Source organism: Rhinopithecus roxellana, chromosome 5, assembly GCF_007565055.1.
Source record: "Rhinopithecus roxellana isolate Shanxi Qingling chromosome 5, ASM756505v1, whole genome shotgun sequence".
In the NCBI taxonomy this organism is placed as follows: Eukaryota; Metazoa; Chordata; class Mammalia; order Primates; family Cercopithecidae; genus Rhinopithecus; species Rhinopithecus roxellana.
In genome coordinates, this window is record NC_044553.1 from 89,400,678 (window position 1) to 89,413,456 (window position 12,779).

The 12,779-nt window shown below is 45.1% G+C and overlaps 1 non-coding gene across 1 annotated transcript; it reads left to right on the forward strand.

Moving 5' to 3' along the window:
- The first annotated feature begins 8,427 nt into the window (after positions 1 to 8,427).
- Positions 8,428 to 8,641, forward strand: LOC115898088. The gene has a single exon (XR_004057840.1). It is a non-coding gene; the product is annotated as a small nucleolar RNA U3 (small nucleolar RNA).
- Positions 8,642 to 12,779: the final 4,138 nt, after the last annotated feature.

Consider the following 12,779-nt stretch of genomic DNA (forward strand, 5'->3'; position numbering starts at 1 on the left):
GCACCACCGTGCCTAGCTAATTTTTTAATTTTTTGTAAAAATAGTGTCTCATCACGTTATCAGGCTGGTCTCAAACTCCTTGGGCTCAAGTGATCCTCCCATATTGGCCTCTCAAAGTGTCAGGATTAACAGGTGTGAAACACTGTGCCTGGTCCTTCTGGGTTATTAGCCTTTTAAAAATTCAAAGCCAAGCTGGGAATGGTGGTGTGCACCTGTAGTCCCAGCTACAGAGGAGGCCCAGGTGGGTGGATGACTTGAGCCCAGGAGTTTGAGACCAGCCTGGACAAAACAGTAAGATCCTATCTCAAAAAAAGAAAAAGAAAAGAAGAGAGAGAGATGGAGGGGAGGGGAAGGAAAGGGAAGAGAGGGGAGGGGAAAGGGAAGGGAAGGGGAAGGGAAAAGAGAGAAAGAGGGAAGGCAGGCAGGCAGGCAGGCAAGCAAGGCTAGGTAACATGGCAAAACCCCATCTCTACTAAAAATACAAAAATTAGCTGGGTGTGGTGTTGCACACCTGTAGTCCCAGCTACTTGAGAGGTAAGGTGGGAGGATCACTTGAGCCCCGAAGGTGGAGTTTGCAGTGAGCCCAGGTTGCGCCACTGCACTCCAGCCTGGGCGACACAGCGAGACCCTGTCTCAAAAAAAAAAAAAAAAAAGAAAATTTTTTATGGTCACCTTAGAAAATGAGAGAAAAGGCCGGGTGCAGTGGCTCATGCCTGTGTTCCCAGCATTTTGGGAAGCCCAGGTGGGCAGATCACAAGGTCAGGACTTTGAGATCAGCCTGGCCAACAAGATGAAACCCATCTCTACTAAAAGTACAAAAATTAGCGTGGCATGGTAGCGGACACCTGTAATCCCAGCTACTCGGAAGACTGAGGCAAGAGAATCGCTTGAACCCAGGAGGCAGAGGTTGCAGTGAGCCAAGATTGCACCATTACACTCCATCCTGGGTGACAGAATGTGACTCCATCTCAAAAAAAAAAAAAAAAAAAAAGGTCCGGGTGTGATGGCTCACACCTGTAATCCCAGCACTTTGGGAGGCCGAGGCAGGCAGATCACGAGGTCAAGAGATCGAGACCATCCTGGCCAACATAGTAAAACCGCATCCCTACTAAAAATAGCAAAATTAGCTGGGCCTGGCGGTACAAGCCTGTAGTCCCAGCCACTCAGGAGGCTGAGGCAGGAGAATTGCTTGAACCCAGGAGGCGGAAGCTGCAGTGAGCTGAGATCACGCTACTGAACTCCAGCCTGGTGAGAGAGTGAGACTCCATCTCACAAAAATAAATAAATAAATAAATAAATAAGAATATGGGAGAAAAGCCAGAAGCAGCGGAGCGGCTTACACCTGAAATCCCAGTACTTTGGGAGGCTTAGTTGGGCAAATCACTTGAGGTCAGAAGTTTGAGACCAGCCTGGCCAACATAGTGAAACCCTGACTCTACTACTCGGGAGGCTGAGGTAAAAGAATCGCTTGAATCGGGGTGGGAGGTTGCAGTGAGCCAAGATCATGCCCCTGCACTCCAGCCTGGGTAACCGAGTGAGACTCCGTCTAAAAAGAAAAGAAAAAATAAAATGGGAGAATGAAGCGAGACGCTCTTACAATACTCCACTATTTAAACTAAGAGTTCATTGCAGGAGAGTTAAGGAGTTCATCTTTATTTTTATTTATTTATTTATTTATTTTTATTTTTTTGAGACAGAGTCTTGCTCTTGTCACCCATGCTGGAGTGCACTAGCGCGATCTCGGCTCACTGTAACCTCCGCCTCCCAGGTTCAAGTGATTCTCCTCTCTCAGCCTCCTGAGTAGCTTGGACTACAGGCACACACCACCACGCTCGGCTAATTTTTCTGTATTTTTAGTAGAGGCGGGGTTTTACCATGGTGGCCAGGCTGGTCTTGAACTCCGGACATCAAGTGATCCGCCAGATCTTTTAAGGCATTAAACATTGGTGCCTTAATACAAAAGGCTGGAAGAGGTGGAAAATTGAGGCATGCAAAGTTGGTTTCAAGCTATTGTGAAATCCAAATGAATCTGAAATAGGGTGTTATCCAGAGGGGGCGTAAGAGTGCATGAAAATGCTTTTTCTTCCCCCCACAGTGCTATGAATGTGTGACTAAGAGCAGAGGATTAGGTTGAGGGTCAAAAGTGATGTTAAGTCTTTTAATGTGGTTGACTGGGATGGTGAAGCCACTAAAAGAGGGAACACAGAAGTTTTTTGTGGACTTTGGGACACTTACATTTAGGAGAATCAAAGGGACTGAAAGAGAAATGGGATGGAAGAGAATTAGAGGATAGTGTGGTGTTTCCCAAGACATCCCCTGCTCTTGCTATCCCAGCATCTCCTAGACCTTCCCAAGATCCAACAACTGGAAGTATAACACTAGTCACAAGAAGGCTAAGGTTGGCCTATATTCTAACTGCGGGTGATGTGGGGGTAAGATAGGGAGTATATGGGAACACAATCACAAACTAAAGCTGATATACTAACACTTTTTTGGGAAGTTCAATGTCAAGGAAGTTGGAGTTAGCAGGAAAGGGAAGTGAGGCAGGAAGGAAGAAAGCAAACACAAGAGAGAACATGAGGATGTGATACCAAGCTGGCCATACCTGTGTTAAATATTTTGAATATCCCACCCGGCAGTATACTTATCATTGGCTGAAATTACCTTATATTGTTTTTAATAAAAATAATAGATATTGTCTCTTTGCCCACGAGAAAATAAACTACATGAGGACAGGGACTTTGTTAAATGTTGTCTCTCCAGGACTCAGAATATACCTGGTGCATAATAGGTGATGAATAACATCTCTTGAATGAATCACGTTAAAGAGAAATATATTTCTAAATAAAACACATTCCATGTAATGTATTACTTTATGTTATTTGTGCAGAGTGGTTTCCGTTCCTCATTTTTTATCCTCCAATTACCTAATCATGCCCAGAGGCCTACTTGCACATAAGGAATGTGAACCATAATGATAGTTTCATGTTACAGAGTCTTCTACCTGCAGGGCTATCATCTAATACTCAAGGACCCAATCCTTGCTTTTCCTTATCTTAGCTGATCAAATAGGTAGTTAAGGCATCTGTATGGGGAAAGAGGGAGATTTATCTTCTGCCCTGAGCATTCTCGCAGGGGCTGAGGACAAAGGATATAATTTATCCCACTTATACTTAGGTATATATTTATGATTTTGTTTTTTGAAAGAAACAGTTTTCTTTCCACTGCGCATTTTGCTTTAAGAAGTAGTCAAATAAGGTTTTTTTATTTGTTTGTTTTATAGACAGAGTTTCACTCTTGCCCAGGCTGGAGTGCAGTGGTGTAATCTTGCAATCTCTGCTCACTGCAGCCTCCGCCTCCCAGGCTCAGCGATCGTGCCTCAGCTTCCCCAGTAGCTGGGACTACAGGCAAGCGCCACCACACTCAGCTAGTTTTTTGTATTTTTTGTTGAGTCTGGGTTTCACCATTTTGTCGAGGATGGTCTTGAACTCCTGACCTCAAGTGATCTGCCCACCAGGGCCTCCCAATATGCTGGGATTACAGGCGCGAGCCACCACGCCCAACCCAAATAAGTTAGTTTTTTTTTTTTCTTAAGACGGGGTCTCGCCCTGTTGCCCAGGCTGGAGTGCAGTGGCACAATCTTGGCTCACTGCAGCCTCCACCTCCCAGGTTCAAGCGATTCTCCTGCCTCAGCCTTCTGAGTAGCTAGTACTACAGGTGCGCGGCACCACGCCTGGCTAATTTTTGTATTTTTAATAGAGATGGGGTTTAGCCATGTGGGCCAGGCCGGTCTGGAACTCCTGACCTCAGGTGATCCACCCACCTCAGCCTCCCAAAGTGCTGGGATTACAGGCGAGAGCCACCATGCCTGGCCAAGTTTTTTAACGTATTTTTTTAATGTAGGAAAAGATTTGTGGGAAAAAAATTATTACATGCTGCAAGCTTGGGTGAGAAATGACTATCAAAAGTAGTAAATTTTGTATTACAAATCAACTCTCATGTATCAATTTTGATATTTAAATTCAAAGGTAGGAAAATGTTAATTAGGTGAATATATTCATGATTGAGACTATAATCTACTTAATGTTCCTTTTATCATCTACTCAAACCTAGGAGTAAATTTCACTTCATTAGCCTCATAGCAATCATCTGTAATCATCTGATTACAAATGTACTCAAGCTGCAGGCTTTCACTGTGACTGTATTATTTTTTTTTTTTTTTTTGAGGCGGAGTCTCGCTCTGTCGCCCGGACTGGAGTGCAGTGGCCAGATCTCAGCTCACTGCAAGCTCCGCCTCCCGGGTTTACGCCATTCTCCTGCCTCAGCCTCCCGAGTAGCTGGGACTACAGGCGCCCGCCACCTCGCCCGGCTAGGTTTTTGTATTTTTAGTAGAGACGGGGTTTCACCGTGTTAGCCAGGATGGTCTCGATCTCCCGACCTCGTGATCCGCCCGTCTCGGCCTCCCAAAGTGCTGGGGTTACAGGCTTGAGCCACCGCGCCCGGCCGACTCTGTATTTTGTATCCTTCATCATCAAAACATGTTTTTAAAAATGGGAGAAAATGGCTTTGTTTCAATGCGTTATCATTACTGCATAGATAATACATTCCTGGCAATCATCAGATCCATCTTTATAATGCTTGGCTTATCTTAGGATATCGTGTTATCTAGCATTACAAATTTAGCCCAATGCTTAGAAAATTAAATCCAACTCTTTTTTTCTTTTGTTGTTTTGCTCTTTCACCCAGGCTGGAGGGAAGTGGCACAATCTTGGCTCACGGCAACCCCCGCCCCCAGGATTCAAGCGATTCTCCTGCCTCAGCCTCCCGAGTAGCTGGGATTATAGGTGCCCGGCACCACACCCAGCTAACCTTTGTATTTTTAGTAGAGACGGGGTTTCACCATGTTGGCCAGGCTGCTTTCCACCTCCCGTCCTTAGGTGACCCACTCGCCTCAGCCTCCCAAAGTGCTACGATTACAGGCATTAGCCACCCCACCTGGCCAGATCCAACTCTTACTAAATACTTTTCTAGGATATGAGATGAGAAAATCAAATGTGTAAATCCAAAAACAAGCAGGCAATGAGTAGGGATATTGGTATGATTAGGACTCATTGGTATCTGAGTCTGAGGCAAAGTTCCAGAAGGCCTACAAAAGAAAACAGAAGCCTTTCATATTTCTTTTATAGCTCAGATAGTTTTGTATTACTGTGTCACATACATCAGTTAGAGATCATATGATAAAAAAGAAAAGCCGGGCCATCTCAAAAAAAAAAACGAAAAAAGAAAAACTCCTAAAAATACATTAGTCTGGTAGTCTTTTTTTTTTTTTTGAGATGGAGTTTTGCTCTGTCACCCAGGATGGAGTGTAGTGGCGCAATCTTCTGCAACCTCCACCACCCAGTTTCAAGCAATTCTTCTGCCTCAGCCTCCTGAGTAGTTGGCATTACAGGTGCACCACCACACCCAGCTAATTTTTGTATTTTTAGTAGAGATGAGGTTTCACCACGTTGGTCAGGCTGGTCTCAAACTCCTGACCGGAGGTGATCCTCCCGCCTCAGCCTCCCAAAGTGCTGGGATTACAGGTGTGAACCACTGCGCCTGGCATTGGTAGTCTTATTTCACATAAATTCATATCAACTTCACAATAACTCTCTTTTAAGTATTAAAGAAATCTGTATTTCTTTGCCTATAATGTTCTTTTTTGTTTTGAGACAGGATCTGACTGTCACCCAGGCTGGAGTGCAGTGGAGCGATGTGGGCTCACTGCAACCTCTGCCTCCTGGGCTCAAGCAATCCTCCTGCCTCATCCCCCAAGTAGCTAGGAGTACAGGCGTGAGCCACCATGCCCTGTTAATTTTTGTATTTTTCTGCAGAGATGGGGTTTCACTATGTTGCCCGGGCTGGTCTCAAACTCCTGAGCTCAAGTAATCCATTGGCCTTGGCCACCCTAAGTGTTATGATTACAGGCATGAGCCACTGCGCCCGGCCTGCCTATAGTTTTCATCCATTGCATTTAAACTTTCTTAATTCTACTTCCTGGCTGGTGTACATTCCTAGTCCTGTCATTAATTTTTCTTTTTTTCAAGGATCATTTTCAACAATTAAAGGGCTCAGCAAACATATACTTTTTTGGGCTGGGCGCAGTAGCTCATGCCTGTAATCCCAACACTTTGGGAGGCCGAGGTGGGTGGATCACTTGAGGTCAGGAGTACGAGACCAGCCTGGCCAACACGGTGAAACCCCGTCTCTACTAAAAATACAAAAATTAGCTGGGCGAGGTGGCAGGCACCTGTAATGCCAGCTACTCAGGAGGCTGAGGTAGGAGAATCACTTGAACCTGGGAGGCGGAGGTTGCAGTGAGCTGAGATTGTGCCACTGCACTCCAGCCTGGGCAACAAAGGGAGACTCCATCTCAAAAAAACAACAAAGGTCAGGCGTGGTGGCTCATTCCTGTAATCCCAGCACTTTGGGAGGCTGAGGCAGGTGGATCACCTGAGGTCAGGAGTTCGAGACCAGTCTGACCAATATGATGAAACCCCAACTCTACTAAAAATACAAAAATTAGCTGGGCTTGGTGGCATACACCTGTAATCCCAGCTACTTGGGAGGCTGAGGTAGGAGAATCACTTGAACCTGGGAGGCGGTGGTTGCAGTGAGCCAAGATTGCACCACTGCACTCCAGCCTGGGCAACAAGAGTGAAACTCCGTCTCAAAAAAAAAAACAAAAAAACCCCCACCATATCCTTTTTTGTCATCCTTCCTGTAATCTCACAAAGTAAGGGGTATACGTAGAGGAAGGGTTGGAACTTCAACTAATAATTCCTGAATGCCTACACTGTGCTATTTTTTTGTTTATTTTGTGCTTATTTTTATTGTTACTTAATCTTCATAAAATCCCTGAACAGGAGGCATTATCACTTGAGTAATTTGGAGTTTAGAGGAAAATAACATAACTTGTTCAAAATCACATATCTGGCTTTGAGTAATAGTGCTTATTGAAACATCTGCTTTGGGCCTGCTATGATGGCTCATATCTGTAATCCCACCACTTTGGGAGGCCAAAGAGGGAGGATCGCTTGAGCTCAGGAGTTTGAGATCAACCTGAGCAACACAGTGAGACCTCGTCTCTATTTAAAAATATTTTTTTTAATTAAAGAAAAGTGTTCATGATATCATTTTTTTCTACCTTTTTTCTACCTTTTCTACACTAAAAAAGATTGTAAAAGTAAGCAGCCTGACAAATAGAATTAGAATAATATAGGTGCAGGCCGGGCGCGGTGGCTCAAGCCTGTAATCCCAGCACTTTGGGAGGCCAAGACGGGCGGATCACGAGGTCAGGAGATCGAGACCATCCTGGCTAACACGGTGAAACCCCGTCTCTACTAAAAAATACAAAAAACTAGCCGGGCGAGGTGGCGGGCGCCTGTAGTCCCAGCTACTCAGGAGGCTGAGGCAGGAGAATGGCGTGAACCCAGGAGGCGGAGCTTGCAGTGAGCTGAGATCTGGCCACTGCACTCCAGCCTGGGCGACAGAGCGAGACTCCGTCTCAAAAAAAAAAAAAAAAAAAGAATAATATAGGTGCAAGGAGAGAGCAGAAAAAAAGAAAGTGTAATTGGTTGAATTTAGCTTAGCAATAACTTTCTCAGCTCTTAGTTTATGTATATTTAGAACCAATCTTGTAGCACATGCTCCAAATCAACTACATATGAACTGGCAAATAGGTACTTTAAAATCTTTTTTTTTTGTCTGAGACGGAGTCTTGCTCTGTCGCCTGGGCTGGGGTGCAGTGGCACAATCTCGGCTCACTGCAACCTCTGCCTCCTGGGTTCAAGGGATTCTCGTGCCTCAGCCTCCTGAGTGGCTTGGACTACAAGCATGTACCACCATGCCCAGCTAATTGTTGTATTTTTAGGAGTGACGGGGTTTCACCATGTTGGCCAGGCTGATTTTGAACTCCTGACCTCAAGTGATCTGCCCACCTTGGCCTCTCAAAGTGTTGGGATTAAAGGCATGAGCCACCTCGCCCAGCATAAAATCTTAATTAAGAAAGACGTGAACGTGTTTTCACAGTATAAGGATCCCAAGCTGCTCCTTTTGGTCCTGGCCGGGCGCGGTGGCTCACCCCTGTAATCCCAGAACTTTGGGAGGCTGAGGCGGGCAGATCACCTGAGGTAGTGAGTTCCAGACCAGCCTGACCAAAATGGAGAAATCCTGTCTCTACTAAAAATACAAAATTAGCCAGGCGGGGTGGCACACGCCTGTAATCCCAGCTACTTGGGAGGCTGAGGCAGAAGAATTGCTTGAACCCGGGAGGCGGAGGTTACGGTGAGTGGAGATCGTGCCATTGCACTCCAGCCTGGGCAACAAGAGCAAAATTCCATCTCAAAAAAAAAAAAAAAAAAAAAATCGCCACAAAAATAAAGTATCAAGACCATATTTTCAGGGATCATTTCTACAGTTCATTCATTACTAGAGAAGTTTCTCTGAACATGCAGGGCACCGGAAACCATGAGGAAGAGGCACAGCATTCTCTTCTGAGCCTGAAGCCAGCTTTTCTTGCTTCACTGCACCTGCCATTTGCCATTCATGATCATTCTCTTCCTGTAGGAAAGTAAGAGAGAAAGAATGCAGTCTGAGTGATTCCTGTCTAAAAAGTAATAAAATAAAATAAAAGTATGGTCCTAATTCTTATGTTTTGTTTATTTGTCTTTTTTTTTTCTTTTTGAGACAGAGTCTGTCTCTTGTTTCCCAGGCTGGAGTGCAATGACACAATCTTGGCTCACTGCAACCTCTGCCTCCAGGGTTCAAGAGATTCTCCTGCCTCAGCCTCCCAAGTAGCTATGATTACAGGCGCCCACAACCACGCCCGGCTAATTTTTGTATTTTTAGTACAGACGGGGTTTCACCATGTTGATCAGGCTGGCCTTGGACTCCTGACCTCAGGTGATCCACCTGCCTCAGCCTCCTAAAGTGCTGGAATTACAGGAGTGAGCCACCACACCTGGCCTCTAATTCTTAACTAGAAGACCCAGACACTGGTTTGTCAGATAGTCTGTCCTTTTTTTCTCCTCTGAACTCCATTTAGTGTAGCTATTTTACTATCAGTTCACTCTTTTAGCTTGAAAGTGGCGGGAAGAAAAAAAAGAAAAAGAAAAAAAGAAAGTGGCATGAAGAGAACATACAGCTTAAACCAATCAATTTACCACTTTCAGCAGCTCTATGAAAAGGTTTTCTGGAGGTGGGTAGGATTTTTGATTAACATAATTATCGGTTTCAGTGCTAGCCCTGCCTCTTCCTCAACTTTTATCTTTCTAAACTAAAAAGGGTAATAATAGTAAAGTGCATCTTAAAACTGGAGGAATTAAAACAGCACCACCTCTTATCTTTAGAGGAGCAGTTTGGCACACTGACTGGTATAAACCAGCTGGCACCCTTCACAGGATGTTCTCACCACCACCCACCCTCTGGTTTCAAAGGCAGTCTTGTTGACGTTTTCAGAAACTCTAGAGCTGGTGGCTTCCAGAAGTACTCCTTACATAGTAGAGGCATGCATGCATGCCTAGGAGTGGGCCTTACATGTATTGGGAAACCTTCAAGAGGCCCTGGGATTCCAGATTTGGGCAAAGGAATATGGTGCTTAGGATTGGAGCCAGAGACTTCAAAAAGAGAGTATTAGGTCAGGGTCTTAAGGACTAGCCAGTGGAATAAGGCAGAAAGTTAGAGAGCCAGGCTGGAATGGAGTGTGAGAGGGAGAGAGCCAGGCTGGAATGGAGTGTGAGGTTAGGGCTGTTCCTGGTAAATGTATTTTATCAGAGGGGGATTAGTGAGCCAACATTGCACCACTGCCTTCCAGCCTGAGCTATGGAGCAAGACCCTGCCACAACAACAAACCAAAAAAAAAAAAAAAAGAGGGGAAAATAGGATTAGCTTGTACATCTTGTATGCTTATACTGACCCACTCCCACAAATATAAGACTGTCAAACTAAAGGAATTGAGGTAAAAATTAATATAAGTAGAGTTTATTTAGGTCAAATTTGAGCACTGCAACCTGGGAGACATAGATTCAAGTTGCCTTGAATATATGCTCTGATTAGCAGCATATATTCAGGTGGGTTTTAAAAAATGGGGCAGTTCCTATATTGGTTCATTAAAATAACATAAGCTATTGATTGGCGATACACTGTTCTTTGTATCACAAATTCCAGGAACATGAAGATAATGGGTGAGGGTCCTACTCTGCAACTTTAACATTTTAGGTAATTTATCAGCTAATCTGGCAACTACAGGGAAAAAAAGAATAAAATGTTTATCATATATATATATACACGATATATATCACTATGACAGAGCCTCGCTCTGTTGCCCAGGCTGGAGTGCAGTGATGCGATCTTGACTCACTGCAACCTCCGCCTCCGTGGTTCAAGTGGATTCTCCTGCCTCAGCCTTCCGCGTAACTGGGATTACAGGCGTGTGCCACCATGCCCGGCTAATGTTTGTATTTTTAGTAGAGACGGGGTTTTACCATGTTGGTCAGGCTGGTCTCAGAACTCCTGGCCTCAAGTGATCCACGTACCTCGCCTCCCAAAGTGCTGGGATCATAGGGGTGAGCTGCCACACCAGGACAGAATAAAATGTCTTTAAACAGTTGCCCCTGGGTGTTGAAACAATCTTTGCAAAATTACAACTGATGAAATTATACCTGAGGAAATTATGATAGTGAAAAAAATCAGACCTAACCGATTCCATCTTGCTTCTAACCTTTAAGCTGTCCTTGTTCATTCCTACACGTAGGCCAAGCTAACTTCGGGAAGGAATTCAGTTCATAGTTTGACTATGAAACAAAATTGATGACATGGCCGGGTGCAGTGGCTCACGCCTGTAATCCCAGCACTTTGGGAAGATGAGGCAGGCAGATTACTTGAGGTCAGGAGTTCAAGACTAGCCTGGCCAACATGGTGAAACCCTGTCTCTACTAAGAATACAAAAATTATCTGGGCATGGTGGCAGGCACCTGTAATGCCAGCTGCTCAGGAGGCTGAGGTAGGAGAATCGCCTGAACCTGGGAGGTGGACGTTGCAGTAAGCTGAGATCGTACCACTGCACTCCAGCCTGAGTGACAGAGCAAGACTCTGTCTCAAAAAATCAAATAAACTAAACTGATAACAGCCCTTTCCTATAAAGACCCCCTTCTTGCCTGGGGACCAGTCTGCCTTTGCAGGAGTAACAAATTAGCTATGAGATTAGAAATTACAGGGTGGGGCAGGGTGGCTCACACCTGTAATCCCAGCACTTTGGGAGGCCGAGGCGGGTGGGTCACCTGAGGTCAGGAGTTCAGACCAGCCTGACTAGCATGGACAAACCCCGTCTCTACTAAAAATACAAAATTAGCTGGGCTTGGTGGCAGGCACCTGTAATCCCAGCTACTCAGGAGGCTGAGGCAGGAGAATCGCTTGAACCCAGGAGGCAGAGGTTGCGGAGAGCTGAGATTGTGCCATTGCACTCCAGCCTGGGCAACAAGAGCGAAACTCCGTCTCAAAAAAAAAAAATTAGAAATCACAGTTTACAGGTCAAGCAACCTCGGGCTCCGCTGAACTTCCTCAAATTGCTCCTGGGGATAACATCACTTTTGTAAAACCTAAGATCACTGCTTGAGATATTTTGCAGACGCTGCACTCCATGGATCAGCTGACACCACCCAGACCCAGACCAGTAATCTGGCTCAACCAGTTCTGCCATCCCACCCAGGAACAGAAGACAGCAAGAAAAACTCCCTTCGACCCCCTATGAGTCCATCTCCAACCTGACCAATCGGTACTTCCCACTTCCCAAGCCCCACCTGTCGAATTGTCTTTAAAAACTCTGATCGCAGAATGCTCAAGGATAGTGATACTCGTCTCCCGCACAGCTGGTTCTACGTGAATTACTTTCTCCACACAATTCCCCTGTGTTGATAAATCAGCTCTGTCTAGGCAGCGGGGAAGGTGAATCCACTGGGCAGTTAGTGTGGGTTGGCGGGGTTGGGGGATGATTGAGGTCTCAGTCATGTCTCTGTAAGCGTTACAAGTTTTGCACACTTCATATAGCTTAGGCTGCTCTGAGTTGCTTTTCCTTTTCTTTTTTTTTTTTTTTTTTTTGAGATGGAGTCTCGCTGTTGCCCAGGATGGAGTGCTGTGATCATAACTCACTGCAGTCTTTAACTCCTGGGCTGAAGTAATCCTTCTGCCTCAGCCTCCCGAAGTGCTGGGATTACAGGCATGAGCAACTGCGTCCAGCCAAAATTCTGCTTTAGACTGCAGCTTCAGCTCATGCCTGAGTTCCAGCCTGCCTTTCCTGACGGCCCGCTCTACCGATTTTAGACTTACCTAGGGAGCGGCCACAACTGTATGTCAACTCCTTGACAAAAAACCCTTAATATATGTCTCCTATTGATTTTATTTTCCTGACGGAGCCCTGATACAGTGATTGAGCATGAGAACTTGCAAGTAGTATGACATACAATTCGTTTTTGGTTTTTTTTTGAGATGGGGTCTTGCTTTGTTGCTCAGGCTGGTCTTGAACTTCTGGGCTCAAGCGATCCTCTTGCTTCAGCTTCCCAAGTAGCTGGGATTACAGGGGTGCACCACTGCACCCAGCTCATTTTAAAATTATTTAGTTATTTATTTAAGTATTGTGTATAATTTGGACTTCATGGCGTATTTTAACAATATATGTGAGTGTATATGTGGGTATATATAATTTTTAATGGTAAATAGTTTCTTAATGACTTAAACCCTTAACA